The sequence below is a fragment of the Thermobia domestica genome, chromosome 6 (genome assembly GCF_964235325.1).
Source record: "Thermobia domestica chromosome 6, izTheDome1.hap1.1, whole genome shotgun sequence".
Classification (NCBI taxonomy): domain Eukaryota; kingdom Metazoa; phylum Arthropoda; class Insecta; order Zygentoma; family Lepismatidae; genus Thermobia; species Thermobia domestica.
This window is the reverse complement of record NC_137459.1, coordinates 155,670,891-155,676,607: the sequence shown is the minus strand read 5'-3', so window position 1 is coordinate 155,676,607 and position 5,717 is coordinate 155,670,891. Positions and strand designations below refer to the sequence as shown.

The following is a 5,717-nucleotide window of genomic DNA, read 5'->3' as shown; positions in this document are numbered from 1 at the left end:
TCATCAATAGTTTTTTTTTTCGTCCTCAACCGTACCAGACCCTTTTCCAAACGCTTCCCTTGATAATTTCTCTTGTCTAACTAAGCGACATTTTTTTATTTCTTACATCTTGTAATGATTTGTCAGGAAAATGAGTTAATATCATCTCATTAATATTACTGTTCCCTTTATACATATTAGCCAAGTCTATAAACCTTTCTACCTCCAATTCTGTCCATTTTAGCTTACTTTCTTGTTTTTCCTTTTTAACTGTGTTTCCTTTAATTTTGCTTTCTGCCATTCCTCACGGTGTCCCTTAGCCTTGTGTGTAGCAAGGCCTCCCAATTTAGTGAACGGAAGGGGACACCATGGACATTTATATTGGCCTTCTTCTCTAGAACCACTACATTTGGGTAGGTAATAAAACACATGCGGCGGACTGTCAAACCTATTACCACATTTTTCACATTCTAATATAAAATTCAAAATGTGAACTGATTCCAAATGTTTATAAAAATCACGTTTCTCCAGAAAGAATAAATTAGTATGCTTAGAACACACCAAGGGTCCTAAGGGAATTTTAACAACTATTTTAGCATCTTCATCTTTAAAAGGTTGAGAATTATCAGCACTATCATTTTGACTTTAAGATTTACTCCTACCAGATCTAATCGTTTCATTTATAAAATTGTCTTGTATTATTGTAAGTAATGTAATAACAATAAGTTTAAATGCTCCAGACGTTTTCCAATATTAATAAACAAATAAATAGATGACTAAATAAGCCAAACATGTTCTAGATCTCAGCATTAAAAAAAAGCACTGATTTTATGAAAAAAGAATAAACAGGAAAAAAAACACAGTGCTTAAATTTCTACAAACACAACCACAATTCGCACAAGTAGGCAGACATAATATCCCTTCTACACTTTTAAAATAATTCCTATAAAAATATATTCCACCGCTCCGAACCATCTGAAATACCGTTAAGCATACCATTTCAAACATGTTCATTCCGTTCCGTCAAGCAGCACCATCGTATATACCGTTGAATTCAACTATCTTCGATCCGTTAATTAATATCCAACTGATGAAACTGGTAAAAATACCATTTGCACCTAAATTTCCTCGTTGATGCGCCGTAGAACCTTATATACCGTCGAATTCAACCATTCTCATTCCGTAAATTAATATCCAAACTGGTAAAACCAGCAAGAATACCATTTACACCTAAATTTCCTCCTAAATACTCAAGTCTATCGCACCGCTCCGTACCGTCGGTTTTAAAATGTAATAGCAGCAAACTGGCAAACACTTTTACATCTGAAAACCTAGTCCCAGCATGATTCATTCCCATAATTCTTCAACATAAGGATGAAGGAGCCTACCCGCCATATTTGCAGTATATTTTTTTAATTATATATTCTGAATCCGGCTATATCTTGAGCATCCAACTTCAGAACGCCATAAAGTTGTTACAGTTTTAGCACTAATATACCGTGGATTCTTTATTAATTCTAACAAAAGCCACCAATAGTTATTTCATCAGAAATAATATATTTTAATAATTTAATACGTAAAGTATAGCAAAACGTGTTCAGAAGTCCATCATTATTTTATTTGAGAGATCCATTGCAATCCGGTACATAAGTAAAAAAGTAATCCACCAATATGATTATAATTTTATTGCTGAACACTAAATTTTCACTATTGAATAATAATTATTAATGTATATATTAACTTTTAGGATATTCGAACAAATTCACAGAAACATTACTTAGCAAGGCAAACATGGCTCCTTTTAATTCTTTTTAACTTCCACCGGAATCCGACTATATCACAAACATCCTTAGGAATATAAAAACTGCTCTATAAAAATATAGAATAAAAATCCTTATAACAATTAAAAAACTGAGCAGTAACTTCACTATTTCACAGAACTGGTGGCGAACCAAGCCAACATGGCTCCTTTTAGTTCGTATTATTTTCCACGGGAATCCAGTTATATCTCAAACATTCTTCATAATATTAAAACTATTCCATAAAAATATAAAATAGTAATATCACCACTATAATTAATTAGCTGGGTACTCAATTCACCCTTACAGAAACCAAGTATTAGCCATGCCGTCATTCCTAATCACCAATTTGCCAAACAGTCCAAAATATCCATTTTCATAACAAAGTTCCAACAACATATACAACCACGGAGCAGGCAGCAAACACTTCCATCTCCTACAAAGTGCTTAAAGGAATTGACGGAAGGGCACCACCAGGAGTGGGGCCTGCGGCTTAATTTGACTCAACACGGGAAACCTCACCAGGCCCGGACACTGGAAGGATTCACAGATTGAGAGATCTTTCTTGATTCAGTGGGTGGAGGTGCATGGTCGTTCTTAGTTGGTGGAGCGATTTGTCTGGTTAATTCCGATAACGAACGAGACTCTAGCCTGCTAACTAGGCGTTGGAATCTTTCCTTCCAACGCTCGTGTCTTCTTAGAGGGACAGGCTGCCTCTAGCAGCACGAGCTTGAGCAATAACAGGGCTGTGATGCCTTTAGATGTTCTGGGCCGCACGCGCGCCACACTGAAGGAATCAACGTGTCTTCCCTGACCGAAAGGTCCGGGTAACCCACTGAACCTCCTTCATGCTAGGGATTGGGGCTTGCAATTATGTCCCATAAACGAGGAATTCCCAGTAAGCGCAAGTCATAAGCTTGCGTTGATTACGTCCCTGCCCTTTGTACACACCGCCCGTCGCTACTACCGATTGAATGATTTAGTGAGGCCTTCGGATTGATACTCGGCACCTCCGTCTTGCGGTGATACCGACGTGTCGGAAAGATGGCCAAACTTGATCATTTAGAGGAAGTAAAAGTCGTAACAAGCTTTCCGTATGTGAACCTGCGGAAGGATCATTATCAATTCATCACCACTGCGGTGGCTGATGTCAAAAGTTTCTTATTAGTGTGTCGTATCAGTTAGATTGACACCGTTGAACGGGAGCCACTGATTTTGACAGGCGAAGGAGAGGAAGGTGAGCCGTGTCTTCCCTACAGTTGGGAAGCGAGCAGAAAGAACGGGAGCCACTGTCATCGGCGAGGATAGCGTAGGCTACCTGTTGACACAGGCTCTGTGTCATCGAAGGATTGGAGTATACTTATTTCGGTGGAGCAGAAGTCTTGAAAAGACTAAGAGAGTAAGACTTATTCCATCGAAGCAGGAGCGTTTAAAATGCTTGTGCCGGATGTCGGGTGCTGGGGTAGAACGGAAGCTTGTCCTCCAAGGACTCCAGTAGGCTGTGACTGCTTTGTGGGAAAAGTCTTGGAAAGGCTCTGAGGAGCAAGGCTTACACGTTAGTAGTACAAGAAGCCTTTAATACGCTCTGGTCGGGCGACTACAGCTAGAATTCGCTGCTTTGTAGGCCAGTATCCTTTTTTGTTCAAGATGGCCTTCAATGAGAAAGTGGTAGCCATGATTTTTGGCTACAAACTCATGGGCAGCCTAAGATTATTCCTTATGATGCAGGGAAAGGCTTTCGAATGAACACGCCCAGCTTTGTGGTTAGTGACCGTAGCTGACGGGGCCAAACAGGAGGCAGTGCGGCCCGCGATGCGGTAAGTTAAACGAACTTTAATGTCTTGCACGGCATACGAGAAATGCTGTTGTAGAATTATTACAACCCTGAACGGTCGATCACTTGGCTCGTGGGTCGATGAAGAACGCAACTAGCTGCGCGAAAGAGTGTGAACTGCATGACACACGAACATCGACGTTTCGAACGCACATTGCGACCCAGGAGCGAGTGGGTCACACCTGTCTGAGGGTCGGTATCTTTATCCTGGCGGTGGAAGATTTTCCGATGACCCCAAGGCCTCTCGCTAGTTCGGTAGTGATGCTGTGGCTATGTGTAAGGAGCCTGGCAAGGGGTCTCGCGCAAGGCTTGACTTTGTTGTGATTAACCTCTTGTGACCATGGGTCCGGAGAATAGAAACTGTGTGTTATTGGGCTTCCGCGACAGCGGTTGTCTTAAATGAGCAGGAAAGGCTGGTGGTTCACATCCGCCTGTTGAGGCAGTTTTTGTCTCGACGAAAGTTCCTGAGTAAATTGGGGAACTTGGTCCTTCGATTTCATCCTTGACAAACCCCTTTCGATGGGAACAAGACTGTCTTGTGTCCATGCAATTCTCTAGCCTGGGCCGGCGCAAGGCTGGCTGACGAACAAGGTAATTGGGCCTCTGAGTTTTGGTATTCCAATTTGCCTCTACTCCTGGATGAGCTTCAGTACTAGGTGCCCGGCAAGGGATCAGGGGGTGACCCCTGACTTACCTTGGCGGTCTACATTCTGTAAATTGAAAAGTCCTTTTGTGCGCGAGCCTTCAGGCGCGCTGTGTTTTAGGCGCTCGACCTCAGATTAGGTGAGATTACCCGCTTAATTTAAGCATATTAATAAGCGAAGGAAAAAAAACTAACTAGGATTCCCTTAGTAACGGCGAGCGAACAGGGAAGAGCCCAGCACCGAATCTCGCAGTCGTTGGCTGTTGAGAAATGTGGTGTTTGGGAGGGTCGATTCTCCCGAGTTCTTGAGGCGTGTCTAAGTCTCTCTTGAATGGAGCCACTGCTCATAGAGGGTGTCAGGCCCGTGAGACCGTTTCAGTTCCCCGGAAGACCTCTCCTCAGAGTCGGGTTGCTTGAAAGTGCAGCCCTAAGTGGGTGCTAAACTTCATCTAAGCCTAATTATGACCACGAGACCGATAGCGAACAAGTACCGTGAGAGAAAGTTGAAAAGAACTTTGAAGAAAGTTCAAGAGTACGTGAAACCGTTCGGCGGTAAACGGATGGTACCTAAAACCCCGGATTAGAGATTCAGAGAGATCTGTGTAGACCGCACTTTCAGGTTGATCTTTTACTCCTTCGGGGGTTGGGACTCTTGGGAGAGGCAGCTGACTCTACATAGACCCTCGCATTTTGTCTTTCGAGGCGTCACAACTCGTTGGATGCCGGTCTATGGCCCGGGGAGGAGCTTGTCTGGGTCCCCGTTGCCCTTACAAACCCCTGGTGTCCCGGCTGACGTTCGACGGTATGACAATACGGAGTTGCCCGCGTTTAACGCCTTCATGTCTGTACAAGTGTTGGATTTGCTAGTCGTCGGGCTTAGTCCCAGACTTTAGTAGTCCGATGCTGTTGGTGCAGACTCTATGAACCGGGCGTATCTCAGTGCTTAGGCTATTTTATTGTGTTTCTGTTGTTATTTCGCAAATTTTTGACGTAGCTGTATCTGCTTTTTTGATTTTGTCTCTTGTTTTTTTTTTTTTTAAATTTAAATAAGGTTTATGATCATTGCTCATTAATATTGAATTGACATGGTGTATATATGGCCATTTGGGTGTATGTTTTAAGGTTTGAACTCTTAAAATTTTTATTTTGTTAATTTGTCTAGTTATGCATAGAACTAGGCTATTTTGCTGGATATGTATATATCATTTAATTTTTAGCACGCAATTTATTCAATATTTTAAAAGTTACTATGGATGACAAAATCAGAATTATATTTCCCTTGGATGAATCTAATTTGGCCTGTCCTGCACATCCTAAGGATTTCTTTTTTTAACATTAAAGGCTTCACTACTCACTTGGAAAAAGAACATCTGGGTGGAGTAGAGTTCACTTGCAAAAGATTTCAAAAAATATTTGACAAATTTCACAATATTTCATGTCATATACCTAAATGTCCTGGAGC

The 5,717-nt window shown here is 41.7% G+C and overlaps 2 pseudogenes; both read left to right on the top strand.

Annotated features, from left to right (window-relative positions):
• Positions 1-2,187: 2,187 nt before the first annotated feature.
• LOC145688618 (small subunit ribosomal RNA) lies at positions 2,188-2,891 on the top strand (annotated as a pseudogene).
• Positions 2,892-3,658: 767 nt separating this feature from the next.
• On the top strand, positions 3,659-3,808 carry LOC145688753 (5.8S ribosomal RNA; annotated as a pseudogene).
• The last annotated feature ends 1,909 nt before the right edge of the window (positions 3,809-5,717 follow it).